The 22,687-nt window shown below is 46.3% G+C and overlaps 1 protein-coding gene across 5 annotated transcripts in view; it reads right to left on the reverse strand.

Moving 5' to 3' along the window:
* The window catches only part of TMEM63C (transmembrane protein 63C), a 117,903-nt gene that overhangs the window by 45,744 nt on the left and 49,472 nt on the right, over positions 1-22,687 (reverse strand). For 3 of the 5 annotated variants that reach the window (XM_053601792.1, XM_053601796.1, XM_053601795.1), the window contains exon 2: positions 3,525-3,683. The gene's annotated coding sequence lies outside the window, so the exon portion shown is untranslated. Of the gene's footprint in view, positions 1-3,524; positions 3,684-15,026; positions 15,253-22,687 lie in introns of those variants that run through there. The other 2 variants (XM_053601794.1, XM_053601793.1) reach the window with 2 other exon arrangements.

Consider the following 22,687-nt stretch of genomic DNA (forward strand, 5'->3'; position numbering starts at 1 on the left):
AATTCAGCCAATGTCTGCTGAGTCCTACACCTGCTGCAGGCGAAGGTGCCCAGATGTTGGCCAGGGCACTGGGAGATCAGACAAGTAAACCAGAGCCTAAACCCAAGGCAAAGCAAGGGCCACGTGATGACAAGAAAGGTACAAGCCAAGGAACACAGCCCCAGGGGTCACGTAAGGCTTCAGAGTGGTGGCATTTGGAAGGTGGGTGGAGTTTCAGACTGACAGAAACTAGTGGGGACAGGCAGAGGGGACAAATGAGTGGAAGAGGGAAGCAGAGAGTGGAATATTCCAGAAATGGTAAGCAGACTGGCATGGCTGCACAGGTGGGGTGAGAAGGGTCTGATGAGATAACGGGCAAATTGGGACCAGATCATGAGGCCTTGAATCTCAGGTTGAATGGTTTTCACTTACCCATGAACAAGGCAGCTATTGAAGGTTTCAGAGGGAGGGCATGCGATTAACTGGTCTGGGACTAAAAGAGTTCTAGATTTGGCTCCAATCCTAGGATCTCAGGAAAGGCACCGGCCCTGATTCTGAACCTCCGGGCTTCTTAGGAATTCCCAGGGGAGCAAACAATTTGTGTGTCTCAAACGTGACCTTTTCAGTAAGATGTTTCCTGATGACCTTATTTAATAACCCAGCTCCTCTGCATTCCTGATTTCGCTACACATCTCTGTTTTTTTGTTTTGTTTTGGTTTTTTGCATTTATCTCTTTCTAACACATTGCGTCCATAGTTCATGTGGTTTATCATCTGTCCCTACAAGGGCAGGGTCCACGTCTGTTCTTGCTACTTCCCAGCACAGTACCTGCAATGCCAACAAACTCATTCATTTGTTCAATGAAAAAGGAGAAAATATCACCCTGCAGGGACCAGCATGGTCTTGTCTGTTGCCTCCCTGTCACTTCACTCCTGGCTTCCTGGCTCAGCAGCACCCCAAGCCTCAAGTCTCCGAGAGGAAAAATCTCACTCAGAGAGCCAGACAGAGCTGTGTGGCTTCCCTCCTGTACTTCTCACCCTCGCCAGGAGTCTGAGAAGGTTTAAGCTGTTGCTCCTTTCTTCTGCAGCCAAAAACCACTACTATATTCTTTAATCTTGGAGTGGAAGCCAGGCGAGGAAATTTTCACTTAAGGAAGGAGATAAGTTTGCAGGACTGCGGCAGCTCTATCATGATGTGATCAGAATAACTGCACCCACATGTGCAGGGGCTCTGGGCATTTTGTTTCATTCTGGCCTCGCATGAATCCTGTGAAGTGGGTTATTATCTTTCCCCTTCTATAGATGGAAAAATTGTGAAGTTCATTGACATGGCCAAGGTCTCCATTCCAGATAAGGAGCCTGGTTTATAAATTCTGTTCTTCTTCATCCCAGTGCTCAATTCCTCTCTTTTGCCAGAGGAGCAGCTGAGATGCAGGATGTAAAGCTTGCCGAGTTCTCTGTCCAATGCACCAGACCACAGGCACTCTCTGCGGGCCTCAGGCTTCCCACCTGAGTTATGGGAGGTTTTGTGCCCCCCACTCCCTGGGATGAATGAGGACAATGACATCATGTCTGCTACCTGGCCTGAACTCATCAAAGAGTACAGGCTATACTGCGGTCACTGCCCATTCTGGACAATGGCCAGGTGTCCTCTCTTCACTCTGACGCGTATCAGGGCTGGAGTCCAAAACAGGGCTCACAGCATTTGCAGACCCAGAGGATTCAAGGGAAACCGCACCCACCTCTGTGAGCAGATCCAGCGCCCTGTATCCAAGTCTGCTCACCTGGCTATGGTCAGGGAGGCAGAAGAGCCTGGACTAAACCCCCAGGTGTGGGACTGTAGGTGGCTGCACTTCCATTCCTCAGGAACTTAGTTCACCCTCCTTGAGGGTGGAAGCCCTCTCTCTCACCCAACACTACTAATCCTTTATTATGTGCAAGGTAAACAACATATTGTGTCTGCCTTGAAGACCTTTCAAGGGCAGGTTAGAGCATAGTCATTAAATAGGCAGTGGGGGCCACGGCCGGTTGTGGAGCAGGGGAGTGAGCTGACTGCACTGTGCTTCAGGGAGGTCAGGCAGGCAGCAGGCTATGGTAGGGAGGGAACAGACGTTCGTAATGACCAGAGCTAGCATGCTAAGCGCTTACTGGGTGCTAGGTGTTCTCTCAAGCACTTTACAGATATTAACTTATTTCATCTTCATGGTTGTCCCCCTTTTACAGACAGACTAAAGTGCACAGAGGTGACAAGTGATAATGCTAGTACAGGGTTGAGCTGGGACATGAACCCTTCTGGCTCCAGAGCCTGAGCTCTTAACCTCTGCAGTGCTGCCTCTCACAGGAGTCTAAAATAGAAGAGCAAGGGCCTGGCACAGGGCTGGGGCACTGGGCATGGCGGAGGGGACAGAGTGAGATACGGCTGGTGGCTGAGCTCCTTGCCCTCGAGGGCTCTCCTGGGAAAGGACCAAGAAACCATAAGAGAGAGATGAACATCAAGCAATTTGCCCTGCGCAGAAAAGAACTATCTCCAAGATTACTTCTGTGGGTAATGGCAGAAGTATTGGCCAACCAATACTTGGCCAACCGCCCACACAGAACAAGTTCTTTCATGTAAGAGGGATTTTAGACATTCTCAGATAGAGGAATCTTATCTCAGTAAGCTTTCTCTGAAAACCTTTCTGGACTATCTAATCCTTTCTCAAAGATTTATTTATTTACTAACTTATTTACCTTCTTAAATAGGAACGAAGGCGTCATGGAGATGCTGACCTGGCTTTGGCTGTCCCATCACTGCCAGTCACCCTTTTGCAGAGGGGGATGAGTGGCTAGAGCTAACCAAAGGGAAAGGGGCCAGTCAGGGGATATAGAAGCAGGACTGAGGGGCAGGGAGGAGGCAGCTGAACCCAGGAAGGGCTGTGTGACGCCAAAGGGCTGCCGGAGCTATTTTAACAAGATTACACCCTATTCCTCTGAGATGTTTGAACACAGCACCAGAAACTACACTAATTGATATAAGTAATACTTGGGAAGTAGAAGGAGATTGTGGTTGGATTACACCACTCAGATGCCTTGGCTCTGACAGGCTATGAAGACACCATCTGTCTTAATCTTTTCATGAGGGAAAAGCGTCAAGAGTTAAGGAACTCTCGGAAGAGCCCTGTCTGGCAGGTTCAGGGCCTCCCCCAAGCCAGGGTCAGCTGGGCAAGAACCACTCTAGGGACCCCTAGCTAGAAGCTCAGTCTGGGGGGTGTTTCTGAGGGGCAGAGGGCATCCTAACCAAAGCCAAATGGTCTTCTACCTCCTTCCCAAGTCTCAGGAGCAGGGTCAGCTGGAACAGTGCCCCTTTAGAGAGGGGGGCTGGGCTGTGCCTGCCCCTTCCTTGCAGCTTGAGGGTTTAGAAGGGATTAGGGAGGGCTGTTGCTGGAGGGCTGACTGGAGAGCCACAGCCCTGGAGCAGCTGGTATGGTCATGTTTCCCAGGCTTGAGGCAGGAGATGGCACTAGGGCCTAACGCCTATGGGGAGGGGAATGATGGCAGAGGGCCTACCTGGAACAGCAGGTGTGGTTTAGGGCTTAAGCCCCAAAGAGCCTCAGGACTGTTACTGAGCCTCCCTTCCTCTTGATCAGTCCTCAGGAAAAGTTGCTTCTGAGTGCCCGGCTGCGTCTCAGCTCAGTTTCTGACCACGAGGGTGGCTCCTCCAAGGCTCTAGGGCACAGGGACAACAGAATCTTTCAGTGCTGGTGGATGTGGATGCCAGTCCTTCCTGGCCTCCTATGGCTCCTCCCAAGCCCAAGCAGGCCAGGCCCCTCCCAGGTCCAACATGCTTGTCAGCATCTTCCAACAAGGCCTGCCTCCGGAGCACGGAGGAGCGAGGGCTACTCCAGATGCACCCATGACCCCCAGCCTTCCCTCACCTCCAAATCCAGGCCAGTCAGTGCCCTCCCCTGGGGTGGGTGAACTGGAGAGCTACCATCATCTCAGCTGAGCAGGGCCTGGGGCAGGGGAGATGGGCGGAGCACTGCGCTGGACTTCCAAGCTAGTCTAAGCACTGGCTCTGTCACTTGCCCTCTCATGAGCTTGAGCTCCCCACTTCCTCTTGCTAGTGTGAGGGGCTTCAGTCCAGATGCAAGACAATGCCAGCAGGGCTGAGCTAAGGAAGGTCAGAGGGGTTCATAGCCATTTCCTAAACTTGCTAAAATGCAGGTTTCAGGGCCCTACCCTGACCCACTGAATCTGAATCTCCAGGAAGATACCTGGGAACCTGCATTTTAAATAAGTTCCCCCACATCCATGTACACGAAAGAAGACTCAACGGACTACATGCTGGAAATGGGCAGACAAGTCCAAGGATGAAGATTTTATAATACACACAAAGGGCTCACGGTCCCTTTCCTGAAAGAGCAGCCATCATGAGAGCTCAGTCTCTGCAGGACAGAGCAGCTGGAGGGTGGGGGGGGAGGGCAGCTAAAACTTGGCAAAACCTCTCTATGTCTCATTTTCCTCATGAGCAAAAAGGAGATTGGAGATGATCTCTCAGGCCCTTCCAGATTTCAAATTGTGAATGCAAGAAGAAGTGAACCCTCTGAGAAACAAATTTAAAAAGAAAGTCCAGGGTGAGGCCTCTTAAACTCTATAATTGGCTTCTTCTTAAATATACTTTTTATATTCTGGAAATAACATGATTCTAGAAAAAATTCAAGCCATTCAAAATAATACACAGTGAAAATGAAATCTGGTATGTACGGCCCTGCCATCTCAGACCACAGCCCAAATCCCAAACATAAACAATGTCAAGTTTCCTGTTTAGGTTTTCTACAAGAATTTTTCCAAAAATATGGGTTTAAAATAACCCAATCAGAAACACAGTCCCATATTTATCTTGGTTTTGTTAGTAGACTTCAATGCTCTATATGTCAACACAGACAGTTGCCGCTATTCCTTCAACAGCTCACAGTGTTCTGCTGAACCAGTGCACTATAATTTATGTAAATCTGTCCTTGTTGACAGATATTTAGGTTATTTCCACATTTTTGCTGCACAAACAAGGCTGCAATGAACATCTCTGATTATAATAGTCTTTGTGCATATACATTGAGGTTAGCTGTAGGATAACCCCTAGGTCGAAGGTGACGTGGAGCTAAAATTCCGACAGAGATGGCCAAATTGTACTCCATTGAGGGTGAACTGGTCTTCGTCACCCCAGCAATGCATGGGGGTGCCTGTTTCTCACCACCCACAATACCATATGCGTTGTCAGATTTTTAAACTTTGCCAATGAATTGAAAAATGGTATCTTCTTTGCATTTGTAATTTTCTAATGGTCAGAAAATATAGACATACATTATTTTCATGTTTATTGGTCAATTGACCTTTGTGTTTATTTTTTCTGTGAACTATGCCCTTTTTAGTCTGTCTTACTGATTTTTAAGAAGTTTTTCTAAACTGAGGCAATTAACTTTTTGTCATGTGTATTGCAAATAGTCATTCAGCTCTTCTTTATTTTATTTATGGCATATTTTGCTTACAAAAATTTCAGATTTTTCTGCAGTTGAAACTATCAGTCTTCTTCGATATGGTTTCTGGATTTTTGGACTTGTTTGTAAAGTTTTTCCCATTTGAGGATCACAAAAATATCTGCCCATATTTTCCATTTACATTGCTAGTGTTTCCTTCTTTTTAAAATCTTTGCTGCATCTAGAATTTATTTTGGTGTAATGATTGTGGCCCTACCACAATCATTGTGGCCCTACCACAATCATTAGGGGCCACAATCATTACATCAAAAAAAAAAAAAATTCCTCAAGGGGCCAGACAGTTGTCCTAAAGTCATGTTTGAATAATCCATGTCTGGCTCCCTTCCCCAACCACCTCCCTCTAAAATCAAAATCTCAATTTAACTATGCAGTAGAATGGCTACAAAGAGCACAATAGACTCAAGAGTCAAAGTCCAAATTCCAAATCCAAGGATAAGTAACCTTCCTCTGCCTCAGTGTCCTCACCTACAAATGGGAACAAGTACACCATCTGCATGGAGTTATTATGAAGATTAAAAGAGTTATTGCAGGAAAGGGGTGTAGAAAGATGCACCTATATGCTGCACATAAGAAGTGCACTTTAGGCTGGGTGTGGTGGCTCACGCCTGTAATCCCAGCACTCTGGGAGGCTGCGGTGGGTGCACTGCATGAGCTCAGGAGTTCGAGACCAGCCTGAGCAAGAGCAAGACCCAGTCTCTAAAAAGAAGCCGGGCATTGTGGTGGCGGGCACCTGTAGTCCCAGCTACCGGGGAGGCTGAGGCAAGAGGATCACTTGAGCCCAGGAGTTTGAGGTTACTGTGAGCTATGATGCCACGGCACTCTACCAAAGGCAACAAAGTGAGACTCTGTCTCAAAAGAAAAAAAGAAGTGCACCTCAATTTTAAGGCACCTGCAGGTTGAAAGTGAAAGGATGAAAAAATATATTCCATGCAAATGGCTACCACCAGACAGCAGGGATAGCTATATTTATATAAGTTAAAAAATGCCAGAAGAGATAAAGAAGGACTTTATGTAATGAGGAAGGGCCAATCTGCCAGGAAGATACAACAATCATCAATATACAGAGGGTGCCAAAATAATATATATACATTTTAAGAAAGGAAAAAACTATTAAAATTGTAATTCTCTAAATACACTGATAACATGGGTTATCTTGTATATTGTATCTCTTGTAATTGTAGAAGTCAAGTATTATGATTTTAATACAGCTTTTTCCCTTCTTAAAATATGTATATATTTTTTGGTACCCTCTGTATATACACCTAGCTGAGCACCCAAATATCTGAAACAAATATTGACAGAAATGAAAGGAGAAATAGACAGCAACTCAATAATTGTAAGAGATTCCAATACTCCACTTTCAATAATGGATAACAGCCAGACAGAAGGTCAATAAGGAAACAGAGGATTTGAACAACTTGGTAGAGCAAGTGGACCTACAAAACACTGCACCAAACAGCAGCGGGGTATATATTTTTCTCAAGAGCACATGGAACATTCTCCAGGATAGACCACATGTTAGGCCACAGGTAAAGGGTGTAGGACAGTGCCCACACATGGGAACTACTACATGTTGGCAATCACTGTCATTAATACTGCATATTAAATGTACTTTGATCTATAACATCATTTGGCAAATGTCTATCAGGCCCTGTTCCAAGTATAGGGAGCCAGGAGTGAATAACAGTAACGAGAGCTGCGCCTGTTAAAAGAGGCTAATGTTTACCTAGAGAGAAGGTACACATTTTTATTTCTAATATTTACTACCAGTCATCTTAGTACATTCTTTTATTATTTCTAGTAGTTGTTTCAGTTGACAGTCTTGTTCTTTTTTCTCCAGGTAGTCAATCCTATCTATGATTTTCATGAGTTCATTTCGATTTTCAAAATTTTATTGGCTTCTACTTCTATAACAGTGGTAAAGAATTAGGTGATCTAATGGTGATCATTCTTTCCTTGTATGAGTTTATGTCGTTATACCCACGCTCATATGCACACATGATCATACTAAGCATTATCCATCTATTCCTATTTAAAAAAGAGTTAAAATCAGGGACACATGTAGAATTTTATCAAATGTATTCTAGGGATTTTTTTTAGCACTTATGGAGTTACTTATAGGATTTTTTCATTTCTTTTGAACTATTAGTTTGTTCATTTACAGTAATAGTTTTTCTAGTATTGAATCTGTATTTTTTTTTAATAGGGCCCCACTGGCTTGTGATATATTCTTTTTTTTGGTTGCAGCCGTGGGCTCGGGATTTGAACCTGCCAGCTCAGGTGTATGTAGCTGGTGCCTTAGCCGCTTGAGCCACAGGCGCCGAGCCACTGATATATTCATTTTTTTTTATATAATGCTGGGTGATTTTATTTATTGCTATTTAATTTATGAATTTTGCACCAACATTCATACACCAGATTTTTTAGTCATTTTCCCTTTTTTGTGCCCTCTTTGTCAAGTTTTGGTATCATGTTGTGCTGGTTTCCTAGAATAATTTGGAATATTTTCTTCTCTGTGATCTGGTATAGTGTGCATTTTAAATAACATTTAAATTATCTGTTCCTTGGAGGTTTGATAGAAATTAGGAGCTTTCTAAACCTGAATTTAAAAAAATTTCTTTTGATAAGAATTGTATGAAAACTCAGTTTATTCCATGATTATTGGTCTAGTGTGGTTTTCTAGTTCTTCTGGGGTCCAACTGATGATTTATGTTTTCCCAGAAAATTCTCAGATTTAGCTGGTTTTCAACTCAATTTGCATATGGTCAAACAGAGCATCCTCTAAAAATTCTACTTTTCTGTATCAATGGCTATTTCTCTATTTTAATACTTAATTTTTTATATTGGCCTCTTTCCTCTTCCACCCCTGTCAGAGTATCTATTCTTTTTTTTTTTTTTTTTAGAATATCTATTCTTCAAAAAAAAATCATCAAATGACATATGCTTTTCCTCTATGACCCTATTTACTATGTACACAACCCAGAAATAGAGGAGAATTAAGGAAGGGGAGAGAAGGCATTTGAGGACAGCTTGATAAACACAAGTCATTCAACAAATATTTCAAAAGTGCAAAGAGCCTGCCCATATACTTCCTGGGCTCAAACACCCTGCACCTCTTTTTTCCAGCTTCCCCCAAATGCCCCCCTTCCTTCAACACCCAACCGTCATCTCCTCTTGGACCCTGTCCTGACTTCCCAAGGAGAAGTCAGTACCTTTCCTCAGACCCCAGATGACTATTTTTTTTTAATTTTGAAAAACTAATTTAAACACAAAAAGGCAAAAGAATAAAACCAACTGAATCCACAAATGTTAACACCCTCCCATTTTTGCTTCAGATCTTCTTAGTTGAAGGAAGTACTAGGGATAAGCTAGCCATCCCTCCTTTCCCCTTTCAACCCCCATTACCTCTCTTCTCAGAGGCACCAGAGGCATGAACTTGGCAGGTATTGCAACAGAAATCAATAAATTCATAAATCACAGCTGGGACTACTTTGTGATTTTTATGAAAATTAAATTTTCACTAATGGAATTTATTCTGCAATTTCTTTCTTTTTGCAAAACTGTTTTTGAGATTTGTTCATGTTAATAGACGATGTTTATGTATGTGTGTGTATATATATATGTATATGGAGAGATCAGGTCTATTAAGATATAATTTATATGAAATAAAATTCTCCAAATATACATAATTTGCTACATAATATCACAAGTTTTCATCATTATTATCACAGATATTGAGGTCAAGACCTCTTTTTTTGCACTTCAAGCATTGCTGTCCTGGACACCCTTGGAAATGTCTGCTTATGTGCACATATAACTTTCTCTAGGTAATGATATACCTGGATGTGAAACTCTTGGTCATAAACTGTGTGCACTTTCAGCTTCATCAGCCCTGGCCAGAATGTCCCCTGGAGCTTTGTACTGCCATAATCACAGAATATTATTATTATTCTCAAGCTGTTTCCATGCTTACCTACCCGCTTCCCCATGAATTACCAGAGAACATATGTATGACTGGCACTCAATGAACACTTGAATAATGAAAGGATGAGCTCACTGTCTGGCAGAGGAGACATCCTCAAATAATGTGATAAGTCCATGAAAGGCTTCTGAGATCTTCTCTGGCTGAGGTCCAGGGAGGGCTTCATGGAGGAGGTGGCGTTTGAGTTGGGCTTTAGGACTGAGAGACTGAACAGATAAGGATGGAGATGATGACAAAAACAGGGGTAGGAGCAGATGGTCCAGAGCAATGTCTGATTTTCCAGGGCAACCGCTCTTAGCCAAGTTGGGGTGAGTCGGGGCAGAAAGCTGGGCATGAGTATTTTGTAAAAACTGCAAGGTGATCTGACACGTCCCCGCCTCCTGCACACGAAGACCTTCTAGTAAGGCCACAGTGTGGGAAGGAACATTACCAGAAAGCTTAACTTAGGATGAGTCTTTGATGGCAGGTTCTGGGTCAGAGAAGAGCTCAAAGTCTGGGATGCCTGCCCTGGGAATCAGGCCTGGCTCAGTGAGCCTGCTCTGCCACACCTCTTCCCTCCTCTGTCTCTGGGGAAAGATCAGGGCTGCTCTGGCCTCCCCAGGCCCTCAGGAGAGCACTGGGATGGCAGCGCCTTCTAGTCCTCCACTCTGCCAGGATCTTACACGTTGCCCATGCCTGGGCCAGGGCCCCAAGGTGCCCCTTCCTGTGGCGGGCCTGGCCGGCTGACCTGAGTCCCCTGCCTCTGCTTCTTTCAGATCAGCATCTCTGAACGCAGGCGTGGGGTGGGATGGGAATGCTATCTTTCTGTGCTCCCTGTTCATGTGACAGGAGCTGTCCTTCAGCACAGATCCCAGCTCTGGGCACCCTGCCAAGTGCAGGGGAAGGGGTGAAATGCACAACCTTCACTTCCAAGTCCTTTTGCCTTAAGCAACTTCAGCAAAACCACCAGCCGCAGCAATAGGAGGGTGAGCTTGGGCTGTGTCCACCGTGCTTATGAAGGCAGCTGCCAAATGACATCCCTGGATGCAGGTCAGCCACGGCCCAGTGTGAGTTCTGCTGCTTCTGTGTGTGAGTGGGGTTATGGCTAACACAACTTCTGAGCCTCGACTTTCTCATCTGACAGCTGGGCTACTCACACCTGCTTTAACCTCTCTCCCAAGATATAGAGAAGATAAAAGGTAATGGCGAAAAAAAAAAGTAAGACAAGTGACATGAGTGGCTCCAGGATCTCGGACTGTCTCACCTTTGAGGTTGTTGGCCTTCAGATGCCTGAGAAGGTCTCCCCAAGCCAGGCTTAGTTTATAGGCCTGGGCATTTGAAGCCCCAGCTGAGAAGGGGTTCCCAGTCCAGCAACAGCTTGTTCATTACCCTGAAGGACATTCCTGCCCCTCCCACACACACCTCCACACCCACTCTGCTTCTGAGAAGATCTCCCTCTGCCAGGTCCTGGGAATGGCTCAGCCCTAACAGTGCCTGGAGCAGGTGACATTGTTGGGCAGCCATTTGGGGGAATTGTTTGCTACTGCCAAAGTATGGCCAGCCACCCCAGAGATCCCTGGGCAGCGGCCACTCAGAAGGCGAAAAGGACAACCCAATGGTAGGAAGGGGACTCAGTCACCAAGAAATGCTTTCTCCCATACCTCTTGTGGGAATCCCACCCCCAAGGGCCCCCAGGAGTGGGTCCATGTATGATGGTCCTGCACACTCCATGTTCCCCATCAAAATACAGCTGATCTCCCCACAGAGACCTGGTGAGAGCCCCCGCAGATGCCCCAAGGCAATGAGGATACAACATCAAAACCCCAATTAACAGTCATATCCTGCTCACCTGTATCTGCAAAGACTTTGAAGTCCCTTGCTCTTTTACTGGGACCCCATGGCCTGAGGCCAGTCCCCTGGCTGGGAAAGATTATGAGAAGATTCAGCCAGAGAGAGGAGGCTCCCATTTCCAGGAACTTCCTTGGCCAGGCCACTCAGGAATGGGGAGGGGACAGCTTGAATTCCCACTGGAAGCAGCTGCCCTGTCTGCCTCTGATCCTCTGAGGATACCAGAAGCCCTGACTTGGCAGGAACAAAGGCCTGTAGGCACAGGGCTGGGTCATAGCTCACCTGCCCCAGCCTGGCTTTTCCCATCTCATCTTGTGGGTGCCCTTGTGAAACAGTAGCGTGAAAAAGTGGGAAAGCAGGCAGTGGGATCCCAGGACACGAGGGTCTTGGTCCTGGTTTCCTAAGTGAGTCCTTACTTCAGTTTCCTTTTTGGGAATGTTACTAATGACCAGGAGGATGCCAGAGGTGACAGTGGGCCTCCCCCACCCCTCCTGCCCTCCTCTGCACGTCTTAGCCCCAGCCCCAAGGGTGCTGGCAAGGAACGCGGAGCTTGGGTGTATATCCTGCCCTAGAAACACAGAACATGGAGTTCTGGCTCCAGGTTGCTCTTCTTAAGAGCCACCCTCGGTTGGCCCTGAGCAATCCAGACAGATCTAGAACAAGGATCCATCATACTTCAAGAGCTGCCCACGTTCCATCTCAGCTCCTCCTGCAATGCTACTTTGCACAAGTTGCACCAGCCAACTCTTGGACAAGAATGTGGAGTTCCATTTACACCACCCATGTTGACTGTGAGTAAACTGCAAAAACCACTGCTCTCTCTGCTCTCCCAGGAGAGGGAAGAGGAGAGAGCACCATGGCCCCACCTCAGGCAAAACAGGGCACTAAAAGCTGCTGATCTCACTGGAAGCTGAGCACTTTCCCTAAGCACTTTGATTATAGCTTCCCCAGTGTGAGCCTGCCCCTGGCCTGAATGCCATGTGGATTCCTGCAAACTGGACACTGTGCAAAGAGTGCTCAGCACTTTACACCCATTATCTTTATGGTTTCTCCACCAGCCACTTTTCAGGAAGAATCGGAGCAGAGAGTCCATGTGATTCTAGAGTTAAGTGGGGAGGACACACACCAGCATTTAACGGGGCAAAAATCCTGTTAAATATGCCAAATATTATAGCTGGGGATGGGGAGAAAGAACTCCTCGGGGGCCAAAACACAATGTGAAGTGGGTTGGGGAAGGCTGGCCTGCCTTCCAAACCTAGAATGGTGCCCTAGTCACAATGGGAAAGGGTGTCCTCCGGTCGGAGAACAACCATTTTCCCCCTATTGAGGCAGGAAACAGATGGGCTTCAATCTGGACCAGAGTCTCCAGGAGTAACACTTCTCCTCTGTAATAAACACTTGGCAAGTTTCCAAGGCCCTCCCATCCATCTGGAGAAGGTGTTTTTGCATCCAGCTGTCAGGTAGGGAAACTGAGGGCAGAGTGCCAAGCAATAGGGGCCCTTGATCCAGAACCAGGTCCTCTGCTCTGTAAGTCTGGTTCTCCTTCCATGACCCAGGGGCCTCTTTGAGGCCTGAGCCTGCCTCTGCTAGCCAGGAGGAACACATGCCACCAGCTTCTTGGGACCACGGGGACCCCAGCAGAGGAGCTGGTGACACTAATATGGTGGGTCCTCTCCTCTATGGACTGCATTGCCCCTCCACAAGCAGCTGGCTCCCATCTGGCTTACTAGGAGCCTCATGCCTCCCCATAGGTCCCCCCAGCAATTCCTGGTGATCGTCATGCAGACCCAGGGCATGCTGTGAAGTCACCAGAGCTGGCTTCAGGGGCTCTATACTCATAGGGTGTCCTGAAAAGATCAACTCAGGGACTAGGCATGGAGTAACTCCTTTCACATGGAATAATGTGCTGGTCGAACCTTTCCTCCTGAGACGCTGTGCCTGTACTATGGGTCCTTGCTCCCTGGCTATGGTCACGGCTACTGGCACTAGGATAGGAGGGACATCTGCTCTTGGGCTCTGACAGGCCCAGAGAAATTGTATATCCCCTATGAGGGTTTGATGGGAAGGTCACCAAATAACTTCACTTCCCCTCTTCAAGATGCTTCCTTTCCAAGTAACTAGAAAACATATCTTAAAGGAAAAGAAAATGTCCCTGACACCTGTCAAGAGGCACGCACAGCCTCACCTTGCCGGGACTGGGGCTTTGCGGAGCCAGGAGGTGAGAAGAAAAGGCCCTTTCAGTCTGCCCTGAGATGGCTGGGGCGGGGGGGGGGGGGTGTTGTGATGAGATCTACACGTAGGTAGGTGACCTGGAGCAACTTGCTGCCCCTCTGTGCCTCATTTCCTCTTGTGCACAATGAAAACAGCCGGCTCCAGCTCTAAAATACTATAGGCTCTCTTTCTGCTTTGATTTCCCTCCAGAGAAAGGCATCTGCCCTGGGGAGGAAGAGGACAGGGTGAATTCAGGAAAAGTTCACTTCTAAGGGCAACAGACCAAATGTCATCCAGTTCTCCAGGGGTACAGGAGTCAGAGAGAGAACAAGATACAACATAACACAGAGGGTGAGGCTGAGAACAGGCACACCCACCGACATGTTCCCCAGACCCTTCTTTCTAGAGTGTCACAGGCCATTAAAGGAGAAAGTCCTTCTCTTTGTTCCCTTCAGCACCTCCCTCCCCATGACAGCCGGGGAACTTTCACTTGGCCTCCTTCAAGGCTGGTACAGGGGCTGAAGCTGGGCACTGGGCTGCCCCCAGGGCCTTCCTCTTCCCAAAGACAAATCATTCTCTTCCTGGACCCACGAGGACAGCACAGCCTCTGGCTGCTCTGCTCAGATGAACATTTTTCATGAGCAAATTTTCTCCTGTCCCCAGACAATTCTGATCCCTGCGAGGTTCACACCCATAACACGCTGAAGCCACATGCAGAAGTCCTAATTCCCTGCATCCTCAGGGATGAAGAGTTCCTGAGGTGTGTGTGAGGGGGTCAGATTGGACCAGATTGGAAAGCAAGAAGGGTCCCTGCCCTTCCAGACAGCCTCAAGCTAAGGCGATGCCTGGAAGGCCAGCTCTGTAGGACCTGCTAAATGATCTTGCTCAAGCCACAGCACCCTTGGGCCTCAGTTTCCCCCAGGGCTTTCATCTAAACTCAATGTTTCTCTTTCAAGGCCAAGGTAAAGCTGGAGGCAAGAGCTTTTCTTTGGAAGCACGTGGGGGAAAGATGGCATCCTCTGCCCGGAGGGCCCAGGAGCACAGCTTGCCGGGCAGCAGCGCAGCAGTGAGGCAGCAGTGACGTTGCCATAACCCTTAAAGGCGGAATAGACTGCTCCCTCCCAACCGACCCAGTGAGTGGGCGGCAGAGGCCCCCCCCAATCCTTGGGGTGGGGGTGGGTAGCCCCGGTGGTAACTCCCCCTGGCTGTCTGGCAGGAGGCAGGGACCACCTAGGCAATCCTCCTGCACTCCTCCAGCCTCCCCCACCCGGTGAAGACAGGTCTACTAAGCCACGCCCTCCCCGGTGGGCGGCTCAGTCCACCCCTCCCTGGGTACATACTGGGGACAGCGAGCGTGGCAAGGCACTGTGGCGCAATCTCCCCCACCCCCATCCCTTCCAATCCGAGGTCTGGGAAGGCACAGAAGCCGGCATCCTTCCCCGTCCGGCACCCCAGGACCCGGGTTCTGCGCCCCATCACCACCCGCGTGCTCACCACATCTGCGCCCTCAGCGCCAGGACCCCAGCCCCAGGTAAGGAGCTCAGGCCGCCAGGGTGCAGTGACAGGCTACACGCTCCTACCTGGGAGGAGACTGCCTGCCGGTCCTCCTCGCCAGCCTGGTGGAGCCAGCCCCACCTGGCAAGGGACTGTCAGCAAATTCCCCTCCGTATCACCGCGGGAGCAGCATCCCAGCTCCTCCCTAGCAGGAGCCAACCTTGGCCCCGCCCCAAGGCCGCTCTGACCCGCGGGGAACCCAGGCTGGATTATCAAATGCGGAGACCCAGGCTCCGCCTCAGAGATCTTGTCGCTACTAGGGACCATCTGCAAATTACAATCTCAAACGCACAAGGCCGCTGGTCCCTTGCTGCAGTTGGTTGCATCTCTCACTGATGCTCTAGGTCTTGGTGCCTTCCTTGCGCACCTGCCCGCCACTCCCAAGGTCTCCTCTATGGCACCGTCCCTTTCTAAGTCTTCCCAAATCCCCCAGCCAGAAGCAAGAAAAGACACACAACCCCATGAAGGTAGTGCTCTGCCCCACCAGAGGACCAGCTCCTGGCACCAGCAGTGGCTGGTACCCAGTTGGTACCTAGGTTTCCCGCCCCCACCCCCAGCCGGAAAGATCTACAAATTGGCCACCGCCCAAGGGAGTTGGAGCTGGGTCATTTCCAGTTTGCAGTAAGCCACACTCCTGCGGATCTCAGAGTTTCATCAAAGTCCTGGCACTGATTTTGACCTAGTGTTCAAATCCCCAAAGGTCAGTAAGGGACAGTAGTAAACGGTTTCTCTCTCCCCGGCAGGGTCAAGTACAATTATTTAATAGATATTAATATGCAGCACTTGCAGCACAATAAATAGCTAATAGAAGAAGCCATAGAGGAAGAACTGAATACAAGGTCATGAGCCAATAGAGGAAGGGGCCAAAGGGTAGCTATGGGCCAATTCCTCCATAACCAGCTGCACAGCACCTTCCTCCACGCAGCCCTGCCAGGCTGGTTATGTCTTCTCCTGCCACGCATCTGCCACCACCCATCACTCCACACCCTGGTTCTTCTGACCCAGCCACTGCGTGATAAATCAAGGATGAGCACTAGACAGGTTCTATCAAGATCTATCCTCTGACTCACCCACTCACTCATTTATTTATTCATTCCTGAACAGGAAGGCATTTGACCCTGTATATATTGTGCAGTGGCAGCAGGGCATTGGGGTCTGGGTTCTAGCTCTGACTCAGCTCTTATGATGGTGTGGAGTCCTGGGTAGCTGCTTTATCTCTCTGGCTTTGTTGTTCTTTCTGATCTGTAAATCCTGAGAGTGCTGGGCTAGTCAGAGTCTGAGGCATCTCTGCCCTAGTATTTTCACTACTGTCTTCCAGGAGGGGCTGGTTGGTACAAAGACACACCAGATAAACACAAGAATAGGTTTAGGGACTCTACCTGCCTGGATCTGAGTTCCAGCCAGGCCTCCTAAATATAGGACTTAACCTCTCTGAGTTTCATATTTTTGCATATGTGAAATGGAGGAAATAATAATAACCTTAAAGGGTGGTTACCAGGGTTAAATGAAATATTGTATACAAAGTAAATACTCTGTAAATATTATTTGTTGCTGTTGTTATGATTGTGGTATTATTCAGTCTGGTGGGAGAGAATCAAACCTGGACAAAAGCAGTTTGTCCTGTCTTTGCTTTCTTGTCACAGAAGCTGTTGTCAAGTCCACGTCTAACCCACCCCAGCTCCTGGAAGACAGCCCTGATATGCATTGAGGACCTACGATAAAAAAAGAGGAAGAACCACCTACAGAACGGTCAGGTGGGTTTGTCAGTGGTGAAAGAGCTGACTCCGGTGTCCCAGCCAACTCGACACCACCCACCTAGATGTCAGGCTTCTAGAAGGTTCCAGTAAAGGCATATGGGGATGAAGAAATGAGGCTTTTGAAGGAAAGGCCCTTCTGAACACTTTATGCTCTCACACGTGTGGAGTGAGATGAAAGTGCTTTTGGCCTGGATTGTCCACTCTGCATTGTTAACCTCCAATGTCTTATCTGGGAAGCTAAACCAGAACAATATAAGTGAAACAAAAGAACTCTGAGCAACTCAGACAGAAGGAACTGTCTCACAATGTCAGATGATTTTTCTGCAGAAGAGCACTCATGCCTTCAGTTAGAGTCCAACTTCATTTACCCCACACATAATTCTAGCAGATTTGGTGTGGTGGACCGCTAAGGGTCCTCTATAGCCTTTCTTTCCCTCGCTTTTTTTGCAGTAGCAATCCTAAGGTTAAACCTGGATTCATGACTACCTACCCTAGCTAGAAACTACTAGTTATATCACAGCCCCTCTTGCAGTCAGATGCAGCTACTAACTAAGTCCTAGCCAGTGGGATGTGAGTGTATGCAGTGTTTAATTTCTGGGCCACATCCTTAAAGGGAAGCTGCCTCTCTCCACTTCCTCTTTCTCCTTTGTGAAGATGGATCAGGGAGTGGCCAGCTTTCTTGATGCTGACCAGGACAACTCCCTGGGGTTCACCAAGTAACTTGAGTCACATGATGACCTGAAGAAGTACTCTAGAATGCTGACCACCTCCAACTTTTCCATGGGAGAACAATAAACCTTGTAAAGTCACTATGTTTGGTCTCTTTTATAGTAGCTGAACCAATAGCCTAAAGGATAAACCTTGTTTCCTGATTTTCAACCCCACAGTGGAAGGGCAGGAGCACATTAAAAGGAGAAAGGACTTATTAGAAAGCAAATACAGTAAAAACAATAAAATTTAAGAGCAAGAGAAGAGAGAGATCAACTGTATAACAAATTCAGAAGTTTGGAGTCATTTAACACAGGGTCTTTCCAATAAGCCTTGAAGGTGTTATTGTAGTGTAGGGTGGTCGTGGAAATATGCTCAGAAAAATCCTGTATCATTGGGAGAAGGTTAAGTCATTGAACAAATATTTTATTTTAAAAGGAAGGCAATTAGGCTTGGTGCTTGTAGCTCAGTGGCTAGAGCGCCAGTCACATACACCAGAGTTGGCGGGTTTGAATCTGGTGTAGGTTCAAAGGGCCTGCCAAACACCAGTAACAGCTGCAACCAAAAAATAGGCAGGCATTGTGGCGGGCACCTGTAGTCCCAGCTACTTGGGTGGCTGAGGCAAGAAAATCACTTAAGCCCAAGAGTCTGAGGTTGCTGTGAGCTGTGATACAACAGCACTCAACTGAGGGTGACATAGTGAGACTCTGTCTCAAAAAAAAAAAAAATGGAAGAAAACTCAATTCAATTCAAGTTGGGGGGAGTGGAACGGGGGCGGAGAGGAGGAGGAAGGGATATTGGTGTGCTCCCCTGCCTAAAGTGTATATGGCACACCTCCTGGGTACAGGACACTACAACAGGGACTTTACCTAACAAATGCAAACATTGTAACCTTATCGTTTGTACCCTATTAATCTGAAATATAAAAAAGAATTAAAAATAATTATTAAAATAAAGTTTGTATGATAGAGAAAAGTTCGGTATCCAGAAAACTCAGTCATCCAAAATTGCACCTTTCCTCAAGAACTGGAAAGCAGAGATTTTGATTCATTTGTATATATCTACCTTCTCCCTCACTAGATTATAAATCCTTTTAAGTCTGTATTGTATCTTCTTTTTCCTTTTATTTCTAGTATTTAAGTACCCTGGCTCAATAAATACCTTTTAATGGCCGAGGGGGTGAAATATGTGTTACCTTAGATGGCAGCGCTTAGGAAGAGTCCCACTAACTGATGCTCAGGCTGGGCATGGTGGCTCACACCTGTAATCCTAGCACTTTGGGAGGCTGAGGTGGGTGGATTGCTCAAGCTCAGGAGTTAGAGACCAGCCCAAGTAAGAGCAAGAACTCATTTCTATTAAAGACAGAAATACTATCTGGGCATCATGTGGGTGCCTATAGTCCTAGATACTCGGGAGACTGAGGCAAGAAGATTGCTAGAACCCAGGAGTTTGAGGTTGCTGTGAGGTATGATGCCATGGCACTCTACCCAGAGTGATGACAAAAGAAGAAGAAGAAGAAGAGGAAGAAGAGGAAGGGAAGGAGAGGAAGGGGAGGAAGAAGAAAAAAATATAGATGCTCCTTGACTTAAGATGGTGTCCATCCCAAAAAAACCACCATAAATTGAAAATATCTTAAGTGGAAAATGTGTTTAATACACCTAACCTGTCAACCATCCTAACTTAGCCTCGCCATCCTTAAATGTGTTTGGAACACTTACATTGGCCTACAGTTGGGCAAAATCATCCAACACAAAGCCTATTTTGTAATAAAGTGTTGACTATTGTGTAATTTATTGAGTAATATACTGAAATTGAAAAACATAATGGTCATATGGATACTTGAAGCTTGAAGCATGTTTTCTATTGAATGCATATTGTTTTCACACCATGGTAAATTAAAAAAAAAATCATTAAGACAAATTGTTGTAAGTTGGGGACCTTCTTGTATTGATTGGTGAAACTGAGGGTCCTAAAACCAGCCCAGTGAAGAACCACAGGGGCATAACTTTCATAGTCTATTGAGCCCATAGTCCCAAGACCCTGGGAACTGGTACCTGTTTTCTAGAAATCGTTTCATCAGAAACACTCATCTGAATTCCTAGATACCTACACTCACAAGGATATTCATTGTAGAATTGTTGTAATTGAAAAAAAGCAAAATTGTGCACAACCTACACAACTGTACATGGCTTTTCTACACTGCCCATTTGAGATATTCAGAAAAATTCAAAATGAGAGGGAAAAGTCAAGAGGCCCAGACAAGAGTCAGGTGGGTGTGATCACTGCTATTTCTCATCAGTTTGACTCTAATGATTTAGGTCCTGAGACAGGAGAGCCACATGCTATTGTTCCCGTCAGCCCAAGGCCCGGTGTTAGGTGAAGCTGTTAAGCAAGGGGTGAGCAGGGGCAGTGGGCCTGGAGGTGACAGGCTATAGGTTCCAAAATATAAACTTAGCCACTCCCAGGGATAGTATTTTCAAGGCAGAACCAAGGTACTATTCACACTTAAGTGACGATCTTGATACTAGGGTATCCCCCAACCCCAAGAGCCAAATAAAACCTCTTTAAGAAAGTGGGTCTATTTGGGGAGCTCAGGCTTTTATCATACACTCTAACCTGCTCTTCCAGATAGAAGGGAACTTTATTTCTTGTGCAGAAGGTAGAGGGGCAATGGATTGGTATGGAAAACCATTTTTTCCAGGTATTCTGTCTAAAACAGACATGAGGCTGTGGATTTCTAGAGAGAAGACCTTGGGCTTAGGTCTAAGGCACACAGCACTGCCCCATTGGAAGCTGGCATTCCTCGGGTTGATGGGGCCAGAGTGGAAAAGTCAGGGGCCTTTAATCACTTGGCCTCCAAAACAGAGAATCCTGGCCTCTCTTTTCCTGGGGCAGCCCTGATCTTCCTGTCCCCTCTTATCCCTAGCTTCAGGCTGGGCCCCACTCACCAAGGCCCAAACAGGTAGGTAGTCTTAGCCAGTAACAGTCTCTTTTGCTATTACTTCTCTCCTGGAAGAAGGTAAATTCATGACTGGTGGAAGGTCATCATCACCTACCACCAACAGCTTGCACCACGTATCAATATTAGAAACTTCTGGTGGGTGAGGTCAGAGGCAGTTGCTAATGACATCACAAAGGAAGCATCATTGTTTGCACCAGGACTCTGGAATTCTGGTGTCGTTTTCTCACCGGCGATGGAGCTGAACTGAGCATTTTCAGACACATCAGGGGGCTTGAAGCCTGCACAGCTTTACTTCAATTCTATCTTGAGCCTAGCTGATGCCCTGCAGGATTGGGTCATTAAAGAACGCATGGGTCCTTGCAATGATTTAATTGACACTATACACAGAACCCCTTTGCTCCCTCAAGCTGATACTCATGGGGCAAAAATAGGGCTTTCCTATTGGATTTTGTCTGGCTTACAAAGTGAGGTTTGCTTCTATAGGGCCCCAGGTCCAGGCTCTTGAAATCAGCTCTGTTATACTCATTTCACTGGGAGCTGGTGTCTGTTTCACCAATGAAGCTTTTATTTGTTTTATAACCTTTATTAACTTTGTGAAATATAATACATATACAGAAAAAATAGACAAAACACAAAGTTGCAGTATAGTGAATAATCATAAAGGAAATAGATGTAACCACTACTGAGTCACGAAATAGAATGCTATCACCAGAGGTTTCCCTGTATTGTCTCCCAGTCCACTCCTTCCTCTCCAACTCCCCAGACACAACACCATCCTGACTTTGTGGCAACCTTTCCTTGCTTTGCTTTGTACTTTTGCCACCGAGAAAAAAAAATGGTTTATTTTGGTTTGTTTTTTAAGTATACATTAACAGAATCAGAGTATATATCATATACTTTCAGATTGGCCTTATTTTACTCAACGTTATATTTTTATAATTCATCCATCTTGTGGTATGCAGTTGTTTATTCATTGTCATTGATTATGCCACAAATTAACTAATCCTGGTTGGTGAACTTTTGGGTTATCTCTAGTTATTTATTAGTGAGTTACTGCTATGATTTGAATGTTTTCGTCTTCTCCAAAATTCATGTTGAAACTTAATCTTCAATGGAACAGTAGTAAGAGAGAAGCCATTAATAGGTGATTAGGTCATGAAGGCTCCTCCCTTGCAAATGGGATCAAGACTCTAATAAAAGGGGCTTTACATAGCCTTCGGCCTTTTGTGCCTTTCTACTTTCTGTCATATGGGGCATTGTTGTCCATTCTTCTCCTAGGGATGAAAGGGCAAAGAGATGGCAGGAAAAGTAAACTCTTGAACTCAGTTATTTTCAAAGAAATAACCAATGAGGCTCTGAGAGGCAAGCAGCTTCACATGCCAAGTGGTAGCAAGGAAGTGCTGCCCTGAACAAAAACCTCAAGGGTCTTTTATCTAAGCAAAACATACAGAACATACAAAGTTAATTATAAATAGTAAGAAACAAAGAAATTTTGCAACATCAGTGAATTGAGGAAACAATGGAAAGAGACAGAAGAGATTATCATAAGATTACCTCAGGGGTAAGCTTTAACTTCCCTATTCTATGCTCTAATCTATATATATCTTAACCCTTAAGCAATTTTAACCTTTGAGCCTTTTCCAGCATTTGACCCATAGATCTATATCTAAACAGCTGAACATTCCTGACCCCTGGCAGTGTCTCATAGGTAAACTCTAACCCACAGGGCACGGCTTTCAAGATTCCATCTTGAAGCAGAGAGCAGCCCTCACCAGACAATGAAATTCATGGTGCCTTGATCTTGGACTTCTCAGCCTCCAGAACTGTAGGAAATACATTTCTATTATATATTACCTAGACCATAGTATTTTGTTGTAGCAGCACAAACAGGCTAAGGCAGTTTTCCCAATGAGTATCACTATTCTTGGTACATGTGTACTTGAGTTTCTACAGACCAGGAGTGAAATGTGAGGTCACTGGGGGGTGTGGATTTTCAGCTTTCCTAGTCAATGCTGAGGTGTTTCTCAAAGTATAAACTGTATCGATTTATGCCTTTACCAGCAATGGATATCCCACTTCCTTTTCAATATATGGCATTAATGGATTTTAGTTGTTGCCATTCTGGCAGGTGCGTAGTAGTGTCATTTTGTGAATTGCTAATAAGATGAGGCACA

Source organism: Nycticebus coucang, chromosome 9 (assembly GCF_027406575.1).
Source record: "Nycticebus coucang isolate mNycCou1 chromosome 9, mNycCou1.pri, whole genome shotgun sequence".
In the NCBI taxonomy this organism is placed as follows: Eukaryota; Metazoa; Chordata; class Mammalia; order Primates; family Lorisidae; genus Nycticebus; species Nycticebus coucang.